Raw genomic sequence first — 21,282 nt, 5'->3', positions numbered from 1 at the left:
AGACAACACGAGCCGTGTACTTCTTTCCTCGTGGAATGACTGGGACTGATCGGCTGTCGGACCCCGTCCGTCTAATAGACGCTGCTCATGCATGTTTGTTTACATCTTTGAGCGGGTGTAGTGACATCTCTGAACAGTCAAAGAGTCTGTGTCTGTGATGCAATATCCACGGTCAACGCCTGTTTTCAGGAGTTCTGGGAACCGGCATGATGCAAAACTTTTTTTGATATGTGTGTAATGGCGCTGCCCACTGATAAAAGTGGAGTTTTGTGCACTGATTATTTTTGGGCATTTCAAGGGGAACAACGCTGCGACAATCCATGTTCAGTTGATGTAGGTGCACCATCACATGACACAGGGCTAGGTGACTTAGACGCTTCCAATGTGGTAAGACATATCCGAACGACGAAGAACGAAGTGGCAGACCATCTCTCCGTGAAAAACTGGGAATCGCAAGTAGAAACCTCGGTGCTCGAAAACCTCCGTACCACAGTCGAGGGACTAGATTCAAAGCGACAGTGGAAAAGGTGAAAACAGTTCAACAGCTTTGACGTTGTACAACAGTGTGAACATGACGAACGTGGCGATCGCTGGGTTCTACGACTGCTCACTTCCGTTTAAAAAGCCCCCAAAACGAGGCAGCAGCGAAAATGTTGCAGCTGTGTCAGGCCAATCAAGGTGATTTTTATAGCAGCCTGATCACTATGGGCGAACGCTGTGTGTATCAGTATGACCCCGAGACAAACAAAGCAAGTAATGGAAACGCAAGGGCTCAATAACGCCGAAAAAGACGAAGATCCAACAGTTATCGGTTAACGTAATGCTGAGTGTCTCTTGAGACTGCCGTGGTGTGGTGCCAACGGATTATATGCCCATAAGGGTTAAACCGTCACTGCAGCATGCTACTGTCGTCTCCTGAAGATCATATGGGAGACTGTCAAGACGAAGCATCGTGGGGAAACTGCCCAAGGGTGTGTTTGCCCTAATTCATTCTGCATAAGACACAGTCACATATGCTGCTTCTTTGGCGTATTAATGTTTTCCTCAACCCCCTTATTATCCTGACAAGGCAACCAATGACTTCACGTCGGAGAAAGAAATAATTCAGTGACAAGCATTTCCAGAATGACTACCAGTTCATTTTCGAGCTGGAATGTTTCCTGGCCAGCGTGAGTGCAGACTTGAACAACCAGGATCCTCGCCATGCCATCCACTGTTGGTTAAAAATATGCCGCATTGTAAGGCAAATCTATACATACATACATACATACATACTACATATTGGAGTTTCTTCCCATTCCAAACACGTATGGTGCGTGGGAAAAAGACTGCGCTAATGCCTCTGTACGTGCTTCAACTAGTGCGGGTCCTGTATCCACGGTCACACAGGGAGTGGTGCGTAGCGGGATAATGAGTATTTCTAGGTTCTTCACATACTGTTGATACTTGAAAATTAGTAAGTGGGCTTTCGTGGAATAATTCTCGTCTGTTTTCGAGCGTTTGAAGAGTCAGATTTTTTAAAAATTTCCGTGGCAGTATCAAGGCTGAATCGAGGGGGTGGCCAGATAGCCACCCACCAAGGGCGCAAGTTCTAAAGGGACGCAAAAACTGATCGAAAAAATAAACCAATAAAGGAAAAAGGTTTAAGAATTAACCGGGTGATGTATGTGAGATCTCCTACCGCTCGTGTTCCTATCTTCTGCCAAGCGAGTAAGTCTTTTTCTCAGCCCTAGATTTCGATCCCGCGTCCGGCCATCCTGATTTAGGTTTTCCGTGATTTCCCTAAATCGCTCCAGACAAATGCCGGGATGGTTCCTTTCAAAGGGCACGGCCGACTTCCTTCCCCGTCCTTCCCTATTCCGATGAGACCTATGACCTCGCTGTCTGGTCTCCTTCCCCAAATAACCCAACCCTAGATTTCGAAAGCACACTTGTGACAGTGTTATTTGGTCCGAGTACCACCATTAAGAACAGACTATTACCAAACAGACGTCTATCGCTGTAAAACTGTTTATGTGGCAAAAGCGCGCTTGTTCACACAGCTCCCTCCTAAACAGCTCACTTTGGTTCAACAGTAGCATTCTTGTTGCAACTTCGCTACCTTGTTGTAGAATCTCAAAGGTCGGAGAGCGGGTGCTGTAGCAACATGCTGTTTGACCAATGGTTTGGTGTACCACCAGCCGACTGGGAACTGGAGCGTGACACGATGGTGGAGGACGAAAGCAAAGAAGGTGGAGCAGATATTGGACATTCTACCAGGGGCTCCCGAACACGCTACCGATACTCAAAAAATCCCCCGGCCATTCCTGCCGCCCTTCGTTGTACATGTTCAGTATGCCCCATTAGTCCTTCCTATTATGAGTACCACGTACTTCAACAATGAAAAATATTCTGAGATGGGACGCACTAGTGATTTATAAGCAAACTTCCTGGCAGTTTAAAACTGTATGCCAGACCGAGACTCGAACTCGGGACCTTTGCCTTTCGCGGGCAAGTGCTTTGTCGAGTGAGCTACCCATGCTTCACGACGCGTCCTCACAGCTCTCCTTTTGCCAGTACCTCGTCTCCTACCTTCCAAACTTCACACAAGTTCTCCTGTGAAACTTACCGGACTAGCACTCATGGAAGAAAGGATATTGCGGAGAGCACTTGCCCACAAAAGGAAAAGGTCTCGAGTTCGAGTCTCGGTCCACACATTTTTAATCTGCCAGGAAGTTTCAGACCTATGCACACTCCGCTGCACAGTGAAAAGTGAAAATCTCATCTAGGATTTATTATAAGACGTCTCCATTGCAGACTGACAACATGTAGAAGAGTACAACTAACACAGTCACCAGCTTTCATAGTCCTAACTTGATTTATTTGATATGATAATTGAAACTTCGACCATCTCTGTGTATGGGTGTATGAAGATCTCTGTATAGGTCTTCTACCGGTAATCCATCAAGAGGATTAGAATTGGCCCTGCCTAATCTCGCCTCACTTCACCTCTCTTGTACGACAAGCGAATAACCACACTGGTCTGTTCCAAAAGTTCGTGCCCCGCTGAATCAGATTTGCGAACGCTTCATTTCGAGACGAGCGCGAGTGCTGCCGGGCCGTCTCCGCGCCCTTTGCACGTGGTGGCGCAGCGCCAGCCAGAAGCGACCGCAGACGCAGGGGCAGTCAGGTGTCTGTGGAATGGCGGCGGTGGCAGCGAAGGCGAGGGCACGCGTGGGTCAGTGTCTCGCCAGGACGGGAATAGCGGCGCGTAGCCACCAGCCGCGCCAGTACTCGGCGGGGAGCAGGCGCGCGAGCAGCCGGTACAACCACAGGCCGATGTGCGCGCGCCACCCAACCCTGGCTCTCTCGCTCGGGACATGACTGACAGGTACCCATGTTGCTTCTGCAATGTCTAGTTACCCCGGCCGAAACACTGACGGTGTCTTGTGGATTTCAAACGAATACGCAACCTGTGCACATTAATTGTATGGCCAGACCAGCTTGTAGCGATGTCCTCAGCGTTAAAAGACGAAGTTCTGATTTATCGATAGTACCTGTTTTATTGTATCATGTGCGTATGTGGGTGTTAGTGTATGCGCCGAGTTAAAAGTCGGTGAAAAATCAGACACTGACACATCGTTTGTTACCGCTCATTTTGTAGCTTCGGTCTTAAACGTTATACAGTGTGGATAAGGAAATCACCGCCTATTGATAATGAACTAATAAAAACAGTGTGAGTCATATTGGACAATGATTTCAGATCGAAACTGATGCAAGTGCCTAATTAATGACAAATCACGAATGGTGTACCTCATGGTTGAAGAATGAGGCAGTTACTATTTTTTAATATACAAGTGCCCTTCCATCCTCTAGTAGCGAAAAAATATAATTTTCTTTGCTGAAAAACCAAGATGACAAGATACGTCAACAGAGGAAACGCCAAATGAAATTTAATTCAGTTTGTCAAAAGGGATTTAAACCTGAGCCTATCTTTCTCAGGCATTGCGCTACTATCCACGCAGCACATACTTTGACAAAGAAAGGGATTGTTTCTAAGTAAAATGAGTGATTGGTAATCTGGAAATGGATCATCACTAAGCTTGAGAGAAAAAGTACTTAGTGTGGTTGTGTACTAGACAGGACGCAATTATGACAGTTACAGTAGAAGAGGAGGGAAAGGCAGTTTTGCAAAATATACAAGCTGTCCTGTTAATAAGAAGTGGGTTGAAAACCAGTGTTACTACAAATTGTCTTCATGTGTTCAGCAACTTCAGCTTTGACTCCGACTCTTTATCTTGGTGATCCAAATGTCAGAAAATTGGTTTACTTTGCATAGGATAAAGAACAGCTATTTATTCACCTTCAGAAACTTTGCATGGTGTTCCTGTTCTATTCATATATCTCCTACTCAGTATTTTAGCCAGAAAAAAGTAGTTCGTTTTTTGTTGCTGCGAACAACAACAACAAGACCGTGTGATGAACCACCATATTTTGACGCTGCAGTTCTAAGCATCCCAAAAATGGAATTGTTTCAATAACACTAGGACACTGAAAAATGAACAGGGAACTGTCATTGGTGCCTTGTCATGTTTTTAAGTGAACTGCAGTCCCATGTGATGATGACTTTAATATTAGGCACCAGCAATTGCAGTAGACAGTAAAATTATTTACATCAAATTTCATTTTGTTGGCTGGTAGTTATTTTATAAATTCTTTGTCTTAGCGTGTTACTGCTCTCAAAACAACCTGCCACGTACTGGACAAAATGTTTTGTGTGCTTCCGTTTGTTATAATGTTGAATAGAGCTTCTTTTTCTTCAAATTTTACACTTACACATTAGTTATTCATAGCACAAAAATATGTGCGAAACTATTGCTGATGACTGGGATGACGTCACGAGTTGGTACTGGCAACCTGGTATGACAGTAGAGGTGGAATGGGTAAGAGAAGTGGTATTACCACGTTTGCCCTTGTGTGCCCGATCTATTGGGCACTCCATTTCTGGGTCGTGCAGATAACTGGACTTCACGTGTGGCATCATGTCATGGGTGTATCTTCTCACTGTACCATCGTGGACTACTTGAGGTAACAGCATGTAGACAATTGGGTCAGCATAGAGTCCCCTGTATTATAACATTTACAGTGTTGGCTGTGCAGGATGTCACTCACAAGTTAAATGCAGGATGAAAATAAGTCAGTGGTCTGCCATACCATCCAGAACAAACACCTCAGAATGATGATCAGGAAGCAATGTCTCATATGTGTACTTCTGCTCACTGTACGTCATACAGGTGGAGCTTAGCACTGGTGCCTGAACACTGATGTTCAATGGTGTTTCAGTTCGATTGCTAGTGCATAGTTTGAGGAAGAGGCAAAGACACAAGGATCTTGGAAGTCCTCGCAGATCATCTGATGCACCGAGTGCATTGGGAACATTTTTGAATGAGATGTGTACACATCAGTTTCAGTCCTGATTAATCTCTCTGAGTTATGGGCAATGGGTAACAGTAGTACATCAGGATGCCCCCCTAATACATTTGGTGTCTTGTGAAATTTGGGTCATTATGTGTGTCTGTCATTATTGGGGCAAAGCTTGGTGCCTACAAACTGCTGGTAGGTATCTCTAATTTGGCTGCTCTTTAGTGATTGTATAATGTATCGTAAAGTATATAGTGGCCAAAAGCTCACTAGACGAAATATGAGTCACCCCCTTAAAAGAGCAAACTGGTTGCTTTGAAGCACTGCAGTGGGCATAGAACTGGTTCCTGGTGGTCACGTGTCCCTCTACTGCTGACATATATTTTGGGTGTAAAATGTGTGTATAGCTTCTATAGAATTAACATGGAGAAATGCTTGACTTTAAAAATGATGGAAAGGCAGAAAGGATATGGTTTGTTTGGACAAGGTGTCTATAGAATTAACATGGAGAAATGCTTGACTTTAAAAATGATGGAAAGGCAGAAAGGATATGGTTTGTTTGGACAAGGTGTCTATCAACACATGCTAAACAGAGTTGCCTGACTTACTGGAGTGTGATTGAGGACTATGCCATGTCTGCCAGGAATGATGTACCACTGGCAGCCTTGTAATACTACATAAGCACAGTGGCTGCAACAAATATCCCAGCCAAGAGGGAACAGAGAAGAGTGCCACACTCTTACCAGTGACAGTTTCACACTTGACAGAAACTGCTGCTGTCAGTCATACTCAACCGTTTTCCTAGTCAGCATTGCAAATGAATCTGCATGCAGTGGACATCTGTAGTTGAATACCTCTCAAAAAACCATTGCTTATGATAACACAGACCTGCACATAAAGAAAATGGGAGAAACAACACAGAGACTGGGCAGTAGCTGACTGAAGGCATGTAATGTGGTCCAGGACTATTTGAGACAACAGGTAAAATACCTGTCTATGGGATCAAATCATCAGTGAACGACTTCAGCTGGATATGTAAGAAATGAAGAAACTTGTGGCCGCCAGAGGCGGTGGTAGACAGTATTAGCATGATAACTCCTGTGAGTGAAAAACTCTTTATACTGTGAACTTATTTAAGCAAATAGATACAGTACCACAATACATGACATGTACTCCCATACTGTGTTAATTATTGTTGCTTGCATGTTTGGTGACTTTTTGATCAGTGGCGTGCATATGATTTTCACCTGCCCTTGGCGCCCTGTTGACAAGCAGGAGGGATCATTTCATTTAGTTATCGGTGCACTCTTATGCTACTATTGGCAATAACCAGTGTGTACAATGGTTCACCTGCCCAAGTGACCTCTTATTATGCTTTGAGCATTCGTTGGTGCTGATAATATGGTCTGAACAAGCAACATTACCCCAATTGTGATAAAATCAGAAGATGGCTTAAGTTTGAGAGCAGGACTCCATTTCTTGTGCTGCACATACAAACAGTACACTTTTCTCTTATTGCTGGCCTACCCCTCTGACAGTGGACAACACTGGGCACAACCATAATATCGTGATGTGAGGTGACTTCTCTACACGTATTTGGGAGATGTTTATGGATGGTATGGCTGCTCACCATTTTTAGTTATCCAGGATTGAACTGGTAATTGATTTGCTGCGTAGAGGCAAACATATTCTATGTCAAAAGCCACAGTAGTGGCCCATGCTGTCGATCATGGAAGCTGACTGGTTTTCCCTGAATCAGATGTTTAAAGTACACCCTTCACATGCTGACATGTACAAAGCCCATTGCCAGTACAACTTGGGGGAGATGGATAAACACATATGTCAGGCACCCGTAATCTGCCCGTGATCAGATGTACTGTCATGCTGACAGCCAGCCCAAGATCTGTCATATTACACACCAAATTATCTCATTTGTTATGGCTACAGGAATGCACTCCCTCTCCAAGACAGCGTATATCCCTTGCTCATATCTTCAACTTTTGTAGTCCTGTCTCCCTCAGTTGCGTGTAATATAATGGTATATTGATAATTTTTACTTTTTCAACTGTCTGACTACAGCTGCATGAAACACAATTTTCATGCCATATGTATTTTGCCTTTATTCTCTGCAAGGCATCTTCAGTGACAGGTTTTGTGGATGATTTTCTGCTTATTATGTTTCTGTTTCATTTCTGGTCCTGTTCCTCTTCTTATAATTGCCACTTGGGGTTTTCTCCACATTTCACAGCACTAGGAACTGAACACTTGCTTTAATGCAATATTTTTGTTTGTGTTGCCAACTGTCGGCAACACAAACTGAAACATTGCATAAAACAAATGTTCAGTTCCCAGTGCTGTGAAATGTGGAAAAATCTCCAAGTAGCAGTTATAAGATAAGGAACGGCACCAAAAATGGAACAGAAATGTAATATGCAAAAAATCGTCCATGCAACCTGCCACTGAAGATGCCTTGCAGAGAATAAAGGCAAAACGTGAGTGGCATGAAAATTGTTTCATTCAGTTATAGTCAGATGGTCGAAAAAGTAAAAATTATCAATATACCGTAAATCTCTTGCTCATAATTGTTTTCACTGATAGAAAAGACTATTTTACAAATGAGTTGTGATACTTTCACACAGTAGCCAAATTGCTAGCCAACCAAGATACTCATTGCTGTTAAAATGTTTAATCGTCATATAAAATTTGAATAATAATTATCTCAGACTCCAACTTCCTCAGTACCTCATCTCTGAAAACAGCTTTATTGATGGAGTCGAAACTATGCTGAAAATACAGAAAAATAGGTTATATTTAAGTGCTATAACTCTTGCCAAACAACTAAAGCCATGAAAAACTGTACAGCAGAAGGAAAGCTGAGAGGATGGGTCATGAGTCATGCTTGCATAACTGAGTTGGTAGAGCACTGCCCACGATAGACAAAGATCCAGAGTTCAAGCCTTTGTCCATTACACAGTTTTAATCTGCCAGAAAGCTTAAAGTAAAGCATTATTCATAAATTTCAAATTAATGATGTTTGAATTAGGAGGGCACATAGAAGTGCAATAGCTCTGAAACATTTATAAAAGACAGTAGTCGCCTGCACAGATCAACATTTGTTAATTTTCTACACTGTTCTTCAAATTTTATCTATTTTAACTTCAAACATTGCCCATGAAAAATGCTGGAAGCAAATATCTAAGAACTCCAGCTACTTCTCTACATGGTTGATTGATGAATCATAAGAAACCATTCTTAGGTGACTTTGAATTTCAACTCTTAGCATGGAGGCAGTAAATCAAATGTCCATAGACTTTTTGTCTTCTCTTGGTGCTGTGTTTGTAGATAAACAGTATCAAAAGAGCCGTCATTTCTGTATACCATTGTCATAGCCTTTATTTTTCTTTATTTGTTAGGCACTTCAGTGCAATGCACCACATGCTCAAGTGGTCTTTCAACTGCAGAGCTGAAGTTCCTTTCACTGTAACTTACCTGTCATGCAGTAGTTGAATTGCAACCTTTGTCATGTTGTTTGTAGAATCAGCTCACAAAATATTTCTGATAAACGAAGTGGTTGTGATATTCAAAAATGTTGTCACTATGAAAAAGAGAATTGATTCCAGCCAATGATTAGTTCTCAGCTTTCTGTTGCTTTCACAAAACACTTCCAGATCAACCTGAGAACTTTTTCAGGTTCAGTTATATGTCACTGATACCTGTTTACTGAAATCTTTACAGGGTTAAATAGCATTTTTACAAATGTTGGACGCCAATGTGGGGGAAAGTTACAGAAAGAGAAAGTGTGTCTGACTCTAGAGGAAGCACAAAATAAATGTAATATTCCTCCATATTTTGGTTTGGCATCAAGATAGTAGAATGTAATATCTAGAATCCAGTTTTTACTGTATAAATACTGAAGTGTCGATACCCTATTCATGAACCTTTTGTTGAGTTTGGGAGTGGCAGTTGTAGGATTTCTTCCTTGTTCAGTGAACTGCATCATGTAGTATGCCCTTGACATATACAGACAATCAGCCACATAATTATTATGAGATTTGTTACCTCAGATTATGTTCATAGAAACACTTGGATTTGTTTGGGATGTCTATTAAGATTTGCAAAGGGACACAGACTTATTTATAAGAAAAGACAGCATTTTAATCCAGATACAGTGTCAGACATGGAGATAATTTTGGACTTACTAGTGGTTGATAGGAGCATCACTGTGCAGATCACGTATTAATGTCTGAGCAGACAGCATTAGTTGCAGTTTTCACAGCAAATGTCTTGGTTATCTGTGAGTAAACACCACCCAAAAAAAGCTGCAGTAATACCCATAACAGCATTTGCTTCAGGCTGCTATATCTCTCAGAAAAGAAATATGGAGGGTTTCAGTTTCTTGGCTGGATATTCAAGAATAATTCAGCTTGTTGTGGAAGACTGCTTACAAAATATCTGTATGATGTTTATGAGAGTTCTGTGTGGAGCCTGTATCATATTACATTTGTGTGGGATGTTGAATGTGTACAAAGAAGGTTGGCACTTGTGATTGTAGGCTAGTTTGAAAAGGGTTGCAGAATGAGTATAGTAGGTTGCATATTGTACCTTCACTATGGACTGCAAAGATAAAATTGAAGTCGTCAGTGGAAGGAAGTCCTAATGCACAAGCACACATTTTGAGTAACTGTGTGTCATATTTTGGTTAACTTAAAAAGACAAGAGCAGAAACACACTCAGGTAACTCAATTTATATAGTAGACAACACTAGACAGTTTTACCACAGATCACAGGTGCAGTGATACAACCATTGGATGCTCAAAGCATAGTAAGAGGTCACTTGGATGGGTGCACCATTGTACACACTGGTCATCACCAATTGTGGCATAAGAGTGCACTGAAAACTAAATGAAATGATCCCTCCTGCTTGCCAACAGGATACCAAGGGCAGGTGAAAATCGTGTGCACCCCATTGATCAAAAAGTCACCCAAAAGGCAAGCAACAGAGTTATTCTCATATGGAGGCTATTTATGTGGGGGGTGAAATGAAAGCTCTGGATTGTCTGCCATAGTCTCTCATTGGCAAACAATACAGGGACTTGCATAAAAAGTTCTCGGTTTACTTGCCGCGTCAAATTTGGATAAAATCCCAAGCTTTCGATGACTACTTCCGTCATCTTCGTCAGGGGTAAAACAGTTTTACCCCTGACGAAGATGACGGAGGTAGTCATCGAAAGCTTGGGATTTTATCCAAATTTGACGCGGCAAGTAAACCGAGAACTTTTTATGCAAGGACTCCGTCGCGACAGACTTCGTAGTCAATACAGGGACTTTTTTTAAAAACTAGTACCCCATGAACCATGGACCTTGCTGTTGGTGGGGAGGCTTGCGTGCCTCAGCGATACAGATAGCTGTACCGTAGGTGCAACCACAATGGAGGGGTATTTGTTGAGAGGCCAGACAAATGTGTGGTTCCTGAAGAGGGGCAGCAGCCTTTTCAGTAGTTGCAGGGGCAACAGTCTGGATAACTGACTGATCTGGCCTTGTAACACTAACCGAAATGGCCTTGCTGTTCTGGTACTGCGAACGGCTGAAAGCAAGGGGAAACTACAGCCATAATTTTTCCTGAGGGCATGCAGCTTTACTGTATGATTAAATAATGATGGCGTCCTCTTGGGTGAAATATTCTGGAGATAAAATAGCTCCCCATTCAGATCTCCGGGCGGGGACTACTCAAGAGGACGTCGTTATCAGGAGAAAGAAAACTGGCGTTCTACGGATCGGAGTGTGGAATGTCAGATCCCTCAATCGGGCAGGTAGGTTAGAAAATTTAAATAGGGAATTGGATAGGTTAAAGTTAGATATAGTGGGCATTAGTGAAGTTCGGTGGCAGGAGGAACAAGACTTTTGGTCAGGTGAATGCAGGGTTATAAATACAAAATCAAATAGGGGTAATGCAGAAGTAGGTTTAATAATGAATAAAAAAATAGGAGTATGAGTAAGCTACTACAAGCAGCATAGTGAACACATTATTGTGGTCAAGATAGACACGAAGCCCATGCCTACTACAGTAGTACAAGTTTATATGCCAACTAGCTCTGCAGATGATGAAGAAATTGATGAAATGTATGATGAGACAAAAGAAATTATTCAGGTAGTGAAGGGAGACGAAAATGTAATAGTCATGGGTGACTGGAATTTTCGAGAGTAGGAAAAGGGAGAGAAGGAAACATAGTAGGTGAATATGGATTGGGGCTAAGAAATGAAAGAGGAAGCCACCTGATAGAATTTTGTGCAGAGCATATCTTCATCATAGCTAACACTTGGTTCAAGAATCATGAAAAAAGGTTGTATACATGGAAGAAGCCTGGAGATACTGACAGGTTTCAGCTAGATTATATAATGGTAAGACAGAGATTTAGGAACCAGGTTTTAAATTGTAAGACATTTCCAGGGGCAGATGTGGACTCTGACCACAATCTGCTTGTTATGAACTGTAGATTAAAACTGAAGAAACTGCAAAACAGTGGGAATTTAAGGAGATGGGACCTGAATAAACTGAAAGAACCAGAGGTTGTACAGAGTTTCAGGGAGAGCATAAGGGAACAATTGACAGGATCAAGTAGGTAAAAAGACGAGCGGTAGTAGAATCCTTGGGTGACAGAAGAAATATTGAATTTAATTGATGAAAGGAGAAAATATAAAAATGCAGTAAATGAAGCAGGCAAAAAGGAATACAAACGTCTCAGAAATGATATCGACAGGAAGTGCAAAATGGCTAAGCAGGGTTGACTAGAGGACAAATGTAAGGATGTAGAGGCTTATCTCACTAGGGGTAAGATAGATACTGCCTACAGGAAAATTAAAGAAACCTTTGGAGAAAGGAGAACCACTTGCATTAGTATCAAGAGCTTTGATGGAAACCCAGTTCTAAGCAAAGAAGGGAAAGCAGAAAGGTGGAAGGTGTATATAGAGGGTCTATACGAGGGCGACTTACTTGAGGACAATATTATGGAAATGGAAGAGGATGTAGATGAAGATGAAATGAGAGATACGATACTGCGTGAAGAGTTTGACAGAGCACTGAAAGACCTGAGTCAAAACAAGGCCCCCGGGAGTAGGTAGCATTCTATTAGTACTACTGGCTGCCTTGGGAGAGCCATTCCTGACAAAACTCTACCATCTGGTGAGCAAGATGTATGAGACTGGCAAAATACCCTCAGACTTCAAAAAGAATATAATAATTCCAGTCCCAAAGAAAGCAGGTGTTGACAGATGTGAAAATTACTGAACTATCAGTTTAATAAATCACAGTTGCAAAATAGTAATGCGAATTCTTTACAGACGAATGGAAAAACTGATAGAAGCCAACCTTGGGGAAGATCAGTTTGGATTCCGTAGAAATGTTGGAACACATGAGGCAATACTGACCCTACTACTTATCTTAGAAGCTAGATTAAGGAAAGGCAAACCTACGTTTCTAGCATTTGTAGACTTAGAGAAAGCTTTTGACAATGTTGATTGGACTACTCTCTTTCAAATTCTAAAGGTGGCAGGGGTAAAATACAGGGAGTGAAAGGCTATTTATAATTTGCACAGAAAGCAGATGGCAGTTACAAGAGTCGAGGGTTATGAAAGGGAAGCAGTGGTTGGGAAGGGAATGAGACAGGCTTGTAGCCTATCCCCGATGCTATTCAATCTCTATATTGAGCAAGCAATAAAGGAAACAAAATGAAAAGTTCGGAGTTGGTATTAAAATCCATGGAGAAGAAATAAAGACTTTGAGGTTTGCCGATGGCATTTTAATTCTGTCGGAGACAGCAAAAGACTTGGAAGAGCAGTTGAACGGAATGGACAGTGTCTTGAAAGGAGGTTATAAGATGAACATCAACAAAAGCAATATGAGAATAATGGAATATAGTCGAATTAAGTCAGGTGATGCTGAGGGAATTAGATTAGGAAATGAAACACTTAAAGTAGTAAAGGAGTTTTGCTATTTGGGTAGCAAAATAACTGATGAAGGTCCAAGTAGAGAGGATATAAAATGTAGACTGGCAATGGCAAGGAAAGCGTTTCTGAAGAAGAAAAATTTGTTAACATTGAGTATATATTTAAATGTCAGGAAGTCGTTTCTGAAAGTATATGTATGGAGTGTAGCCATGTATGGAAGTGAAACGTGGATGATAAATAGTTTAGACAAGAAGAGAATAGAAGCTTTTGAAATGTGGTGCTACAGAAGAATGCTGAAGATTAGATGGGTAGATCACATAACTAATGAGGAGGTATTGAATAGAATTGAGGAGAAGAGGAGCATGTGGCACAACTTGCCTAGAAGAAGGGACTCGTTGGTAGGACATGTTTGAGACATCGAGGGATCACCAATTTATTATTGGAGGGCAATGTGGAGGGTAAAAATCATAGAGGGAGACCAAGAGATGAATACACTAAGCAGAGAAGGATGTAGGCTGCAGTAGGTACTGGGAGATGAAGCAGCTTGCACAGGATAGAGTAGCATGGAGAGCTGCATCAAACCAGTCTCAGGACTGAAGACCACAACAACAACAACAACTACATTTTGAACAAAATTTGTGTGTAATAATTCTGCTTGGTAAATAATTAACACTGTTGGAAGTTCATGTCATGTATTGTAGTACTGTATCTGTTTGCTTAAATAAGTTTACAGCATAAAGAATTTTTTCACTCACAGGAGCCATCCTGCTAATACTGTCTACCACCATCTCTGGCCTTGATACTGGACTCAGTACAGTGAGAAAGTGCGTCCACAAGTTTCTTCATGTCTTCCATATCCAGTTGAAGTCATTAACTGATGATTTGATCCCATAGAGGCATAAGTTGTAGGGATGTTAATAGTTATATTTTACCTGTTGTCCCAAATAGTTCTGGACTTCTGTAAGATTAAGTTCATTTGAGATATGCAGGGTGCTATATTATTCGTCACACAGCATGTACGCATGCAGCGCAGTAAATGCAGTTGTTATTTTGGAAGACACTAGTGTCCACAACATACTCGTCACGAACATGCAGGATAAAGTGTAGCACTTGGTCACCGATAATGTTGAAACACACATCTTACTTCATGTTCAAGGTAAACTGAATGAGTGAGCCAGTCATGGTATGCAACATCTGCAAATTATCACACGACCACTTCTGGCCTGCACTATATGCTCCACACATGGAGTTATAGGCCTCATTGGGCCTTTGGTTCAATTGACACCTTGCACCATTTGGTGAGAATCAAAATCTTGACCTGTTGGACCACATTACATGCCTTCAGTCAGCTATTGCCCAGTCTCTGTGTTGTTTCTCCCATTTTGATAATGTGCAGCAATGGTTTTTTGCGAGATACCTGACTACAGATGCCCACTGCATGCAGTTGCCTTTGCAGTGCTTAGTTGGAAAATGATGAGACAGACCTGCATTGACTGGCAGCAGCAGTTCCTGTCAAGTGTGAAACTGATTGTCACTGGTAGTGTGTGGCACTCTTCTCTGTTCTCTGTTGGTTGTATATGTGTTCCAGCCACTGTGCTTATTTAGTGTTAGAAGCTTGCCAGTGGTACATTATTCTGGTAGACAGGGCAGATTGTCCGCATTCACATTCCAGTAAGTCAGGCAACTCTGTTTAGCATGTGTTCATAGACACATCCAAACACATCACCTCCTTTCTGCCTTCCTGTCATGTGTAAAGTAGACCCATTCTCTGTTAATTCTGTGGAACCAAATGGCACATACACACACTTGACAGCTATGACATACATCAGTTGTCGAGGGTCACATGTCTAGCAGTACAAATAGAACTTACTGTTATCAATGTGTGTTGCATTTGAAAAAGAAAACAACAAAATTTGTGATCAAACTACTCCTTATTAACTGTGAAGTACATGTCATGGTGTACTTCCGACTGCGCTCCGTATTAAGGTTAATTCTGGTTCTATTCACTTATGGAGCTTCGGCAGAATGATTGCTTAAATGCCTGTGTGTGTGCTTTAATTAATCTAATCTTGACTTTGTGGTCCCAAAGAGACTGTTACATTAGGGGTGTGTGTAAATATCAACATTCGTCGGCACTGGTTCTTAAAATTTTGTCGTACGCAAGTTTTCACCGGGTAGTTGTCATTTGTTGTCAAGTTTCTGCCTGTTCAGGTTTTCAACATCTTCGTGATGCTCTCCTGGTCTGTGATAATCTGTGCTGCCCTTCTTTCTGTATGTTCAATATTTCCTGTTAGTCCTATTTGGTATGGTCCAACACACTTGAGAAATATTCTAGGATGGGTAAAAAAAGTAAGCAAGCAATCTCCTTTTTACACTCAATGCATTTTCCTAGTACCTTACCAGTGACACAAAATATTTGCAACTTGTCTTGTCAAATAAACACGCTTTTATCAGAATCCAGAGCAATACACTGTAATTGATTAACGATTAAAAGTGCTACTGTATAACCATACCCAATCTCTGTGCCCTCTTGAAATAGTAGTCTGTGGGACATTAAAGTTAATTTTGGCTTTGGATACTTTGCTGCATTATCAATTTACTATGAAATATTTAAAAATGTTAACTGCAGACCTGGATTACTGAGAGGTTTGTGGCCCAGGTCATGACCTGATGTTTTTTTTTTAATTTGCCTGCACTGTTTGACACGAATTTCGTGATGGTCTCTTCATAGATCTATGGTCAGTCCCTCTCTCCATTAGTATATATTCAGGTAACACTCTGGTTTTACTTACCTCAATGTTGGTACTATGTTAAACTGTAACAAGAAAGAGTTGTATGACACATCAACTTGCCAATGAACGTAAATCTGTTTGTACATAATTTTGTGGAAGTTTATAGGATGAATCATGATTGTTGTAAAGTGTCATCCCTCTTTAATATTTCTATAAACTTGAATACATTTTAACTGAGAGTGATGTGGTGGAAATATTGAGTTGATGATTGAAATATTGATCTGATCATTGTCGTTTCAGATTTACAGAAATCAATGACAATTATTACCAGATTGTTTCCACCTTTGTGAGATATTTGTGTGCTGGACCTCATTAATACAATGAGCAAAAGAGCTCACACCAGTAACCAGTCAAGACAGCACACTTCTTATACATATGGTGGAATTTCAAGTACAATGGTGTTTTGTGAAGAAAAATCACACAGCTCGAAAAAATGACTTTTTGTTTACATTGGATAATTGAACTGTAACCTTAATTCCCTGTGAATAATCATAATGGGAAGTGACAAGTTCATAACCTTAATCCTAGTCCAAAATAAACAGCATTTTCCACATAATAAAACTATCTTGTGCTGATCACAAGATTAATAGCAAGGGCAATTTCCTGGCATACAAGCCTTTGTATTGCATGGCATAGACTGGAATAAATTCTGTCACACTGTTTCAAAGAGAGTGCACATTTCACTGATGACTTCTTGTCATGTCACTTGGTGTTTGAGTCTGAATAAACCATCTCCACACACATTCAGTAGGTGATGAAATTTGGTAAATGTAGAGGTCAAGTAAGGATCAGCCTTCTTTGTTCATAGATGATCTCTTCAGTGTTTTGAGACAAGTTATCATCATACAGAAGTATCACAGCAGGGCAGTATTACAAAAAAAGAGACTTTTAGCCACAGTATGATTTATTAGATCTATGGTTAACTGATGAGAGATCAACCAGTGTACAGAGAGCAGAATTTTAGGTGGGGCTTGGTGGCACCAAAAACCATGACAGGCACTCACTCACCGACTTGTTGAGCATGTATGTGACTTACTGTGAATCGATAAACCTCATCCTGAATTAACTATTTATCTTGTGATAGAGCAATTTTGGTTGAAGATCAGTGAAAGTCACAACTTCAGGTAGTATCACAAGAGAAAGCAGTGTATATTGTTGACAGTTGCCCTGCTGATGCCTTATGACTGTCTGAGGAATCTGTGAAAGGCAGAAATGCCAGTCTTGGTCTCTAAGAGAGTTATGTCTCCTATTATAAAGTTGTCAACAAATGTTAGCTGATGAACGACATCATGTTCACAAGACTGTAATGATAGCTTGTTTCTCAGTGAGCTGTTATTTATTGGACACTTCAAAAAATAAAAAAAGTGTCATATCCTATGCCTAAAATATCAGAGAGTCATAATTTTAATCAGTCAACTCGTGCAAACACTTCAGTGACACAAATGTAGGGATGTGAAATGGAATGATCACATGGGTTCAGTTGTAGATAAAGCAGGTGGTAGACTTCAGTTCATTGGTAGGATGCTGGGAAAATGTAATCAGGCTACAAAGCACTTTGCTTACTATAATAATAATGTCACCCATTGTAGAATGTTGCTCAAGTGTCTGGGGCCTATACCAAATAGGATGAATGGGGGACATTGAATGCATGCAAAGGACAGCACAAATGGTCACAGGTTAGTTTGACCCATGGAGAAGAGTAACAGAAATGCTGAAAACTCTAAACTGCCAAACATTTGAAGTCTACAATGGAAAATCCAGCATGGAATGTAACAATATTATGAAAAATAAAGTTGCTACTCACCATATAGTGGAGATGCTGTGTCGCAGTTAGGCACCACAGAAAGACAGTCACAACATAAGCTTTTGGACAACAAGGCCTTTGTTGCAAATAGAGACCACAGAAAGACAGTCACAACATAAGCTTTTGGACAACAAGGCCTTTGTTGAAAATAGATGACATGCGCGCACGTGTCCCCCCCTCCCCCATCCCCCCCCCACATCCGCCCCCCCCTCCCCCCCCCCCCCCCCACACACACACACAAAAACTGCAGTCTCTGGTATCTGGAGTCAGAAGTGTGGCTTCAGCTGCAAGAGGCCGCAGAGTGTGTGCGCGTGTATATTTTTTTGTTGTGCCTATCTGTGACTCAGCATCTCTGCTATATGGTGAGTAGCAATTTTTCTTTACCAATATACTCAATCCCTTACATATGGCTCCTATAGGATCAATCAGATGAATTACAGCACATATAGAGGTTTTTAAGCAATCCTGATTGAGAAGTGAATGAGAAGAAGCCATTATAATTAGTACATTGTGAAGTATCCTCAGCCTTGTGTTTCAGTTATTTGCAGAGTATAGGTGAACAGGTAGATGTAGATTTATACCTGATTATTTCTTTAAGACTGATAAGATGATGATAGCTTAAAAAATCTACAAGCTTTATTGAACTTGCTATTCAAAGTGGAAAAATGCAAATACAAATTGTAGGGATCATCTTGCACAGCTGATATTTCGTTGGTACTGTCATCATACTGAAGTTTCTCCATCCACAGTGAAAATGAATTTTTGTTTTTCCTGATGAAATTAAATATTTCATAAAGGTGAAACTAATGAAGTGACAGTTACTGCGGGAACAATATTTTTCTACTGCATTGTTTTCTGTCTGTAAAAGTAATAATTGTTTGTAGCACATTTAAATTGATGTTGGCAGAAAGGAAAAATTAAAAAGAATTACATGTAAATGTTAAGAATTTTTCACATATATTATTTGTAATAAGTAATTATTATACAGAAATGCCATTTCCTCAACATTGTTGAAAAGAATTAAATCCTTTTTCGTTTGTTTATACTTGTTTTAGCTTATATTGAAAGAAACAAGGTGAAGCAGAGACAGCAGAAGATAACAAAAAACAGTTTCAGAAAAGAGTCTCTAGTTCCGTGTGTGTCTCTCTGCTATCCTTTTGTACCAATTAGCTTCACTTACATGTTGTGAGACAGATACAATATTATCACAGTTGCACTGAAATTTCATACACATGTAATACATTTTGCTGTTTTATTGCATGTAGTGTTTTCAGAAGTGTTAAGTCCAAACCACACACAATGGTTGGTCCAGCCTTAACACCGGCTCTGAAACACGCCCTACGCAATACTGCATACCCTTGTGGTGGCACACTGCCAGTGAATTCAAGGATCAAAAGGATTCACTGCAGTCATCTCTTTAAGTATCTATTTGTTATGTTGGTCAGACACCACATTCCCCATCTGTTGCTGTCTGCAGTAATTCAAGCTGTGTGACGTATAGTACAATTTGGCAGGTGCTACTCGAGAGACAAAGGGAAACCTGCAGTGATTCATGCAACACACATTAGGAATATGCATTGTTAGTCATGATGTGTATTGATTTGTACCTAGGCATTTCAAATATATCATAATTTATGACAGTTAAAATTATTAAAATTATTTAAGTTAGTTGACAATTTCAAGATAAAATAAGTAATTCCCTTAAGTATGTTATAGCATTTAAATTCTGTTATTATGTAGTATCTGTGCCAGGAAATTTTTAGAAATTGAATTACTAATGTGTCACAATTACTTTGCATTGCTAGTTTAGTATGTGGAAAATGTTGTAAATGTTCTTTGAAAATAAAATTCAGTTATGAGTGAATTTGACTCTGGGCATTTCCATATCCATTCTTATTGCCCAGCATGTGTTAATTTATTTTCTGAATGTTATTTTAGTTGATTTCTTCCAAACACATGTAAGAACAGTTGTTGACAAACCTGAAAGCTTATATTATAGCATAACATAAATAGTGTGGTATACATAGTTATTCTGTCTTTAAAAACATATGAAAAGGATGGATTCCTACTCACCAACAAAAATGCATTTTACTTCCAATGTTTCACTGTAGATTTTTCTCCTATTTGGTTTAAAATAAAGTAGGAAATATTTATTTTCATGTTATGATTTTTTCGTTTGACCATTGCATGATAATATTCGGGGGTTGACACCTCAAAATGATATGCAGAAGGAACATTACTGTACCTGTGCAATGAATTGAGAAAAAAAAAGTGTTACATGAAGGCATTCTTTTGAATTCATTTTTGCCAACTGTAATGCAATAATAAATCTTTTCTTGTGAGGGCCTGAATACTAAACGTTGTTACAAGATAATGAAATTGGTGAGATATACAGGCTATTATTTATCTACTAATTTGATTAGCAGCCAAGGGTTTTCAAGCAGTACATCAGTAGTGTCTATGATGGTTTTCATGGTGTGTCAATGCAATGAAATCTTAGTGGATTTCTTGCTGCACAAGATCAGTGCGAGCACAACATTTCTTGATCTCTATGTGCATGACATTTTGGAAAGGCCACTGTCTCTTTTCACTTACTATTGAAGATAGATAGATAGGAGAGAGAGAGAGAGAGAGAGAGAGAGAGAGAGAGAGAGAGAGAGAGAGAGAGACGGGGGCGGGAGGGGGGGGGGGGCGGCGGCCACTTTCCCAAAAGTCATGCTCATACTATGATCTTACATGGCAAGGAACACATGATGACTTTATTAACTGTTTTGCAAATGATTGTATGAAAGATTTTATGTGAGTTGAAATCTGAAGAAGAAATACTACGAGATCGCCAAGTGATGAAATGTTTGTAACAGCAGACTGTGTGAATGATGAAGAGAGACACATAATGTGTTCCTGTGGGTGTCAGGATGTGGGACGTTTCAAGAATGGTGTATTCGTCTAAAAAGCAGCATTGAGAGTAGATAGTTATGTTGAAGAAAGTCTGTAGAGACAAATGTTTGACAATCAGCCACTTAATAAATAACCAAGCATAGAACAATCATCATGCAATATTTTCTGAAGGATAAAAAGAGTAAAAACTGAAATATCGTCATGTAGATAATGTACCGAGTTAATAAAATGTTTCTAAATATGTACACTTAGCTTTACGATAAGGGTACTCTGTTAATGACAGCCAGCCTGTAGCTTTAACCATCCTGTCCATACCCATTTAGTTAAATATTCATCTTTTTCTCTGAGTTAATCAATTGTACAAAATATTTGAAACCAAAAATCAAGAAATTTTATTTCGATTTAGACAGGTGGCATATTCATGGCTCCTGTATGGATGTTAGC

At 40.3% G+C, this 21,282-nt stretch overlaps 1 protein-coding gene across 3 annotated transcripts in view; it reads left to right on the top strand.

Annotated features, from left to right (window-relative positions):
- Positions 1-21,282, top strand: part of LOC126161940 (glycerol kinase-like) — a 274,510-nt gene that overhangs the window by 198,169 nt on the left and 55,059 nt on the right. The window contains exon 1 of one of the 3 annotated variants that reach the window (XM_049918117.1): positions 3,241-3,370. The exons of the other annotated variants lie outside the window; for them this stretch is intronic. The gene's annotated coding sequence lies outside the window, so the exon portion shown is untranslated. Of the gene's footprint in view, positions 1-3,240; positions 3,371-21,282 lie in introns of those variants that run through there. 3 annotated transcript variants of the gene reach the window in all.

This window comes from Schistocerca cancellata, chromosome 2 (assembly GCF_023864275.1).
Source record: "Schistocerca cancellata isolate TAMUIC-IGC-003103 chromosome 2, iqSchCanc2.1, whole genome shotgun sequence".
NCBI lineage: Eukaryota > Metazoa > Arthropoda > Insecta > Orthoptera > Acrididae > Schistocerca > Schistocerca cancellata.
The sequence above is the reverse complement of the archived record's forward strand: the minus strand, read 5'-3'. Positions and strand labels throughout refer to the sequence as shown.